Below are 218 nucleotides of genomic sequence, written 5' to 3'. Positions count from 1 at the left end.
TAAGTAAAATTATTAATCGTAAGGAAAAATATATTTTGAAGGCTATATTATGCATTTTTTGACATGGCAAATGTTATTTTTAAAAATGTTAATTTTAGTTTAGACTAGTAAAACCATGGTAGGAGTTGACAAGTGACTCCATTGTATAATCTAAGAAGGTAGATCAAAATTTTACAATTCATTACACAGTATGAAGACAGAATCAAAACAGCTACCAC

Source organism: Capsella rubella, unplaced genomic scaffold (genome assembly GCF_000375325.1).
Source record: "Capsella rubella cultivar Monte Gargano unplaced genomic scaffold, Caprub1_0 scaffold_2, whole genome shotgun sequence".
Lineage (NCBI taxonomy): Eukaryota > Viridiplantae > Streptophyta > Magnoliopsida > Brassicales > Brassicaceae > Capsella > Capsella rubella.
Note: the sequence above shows the minus strand (reverse complement) of the source record.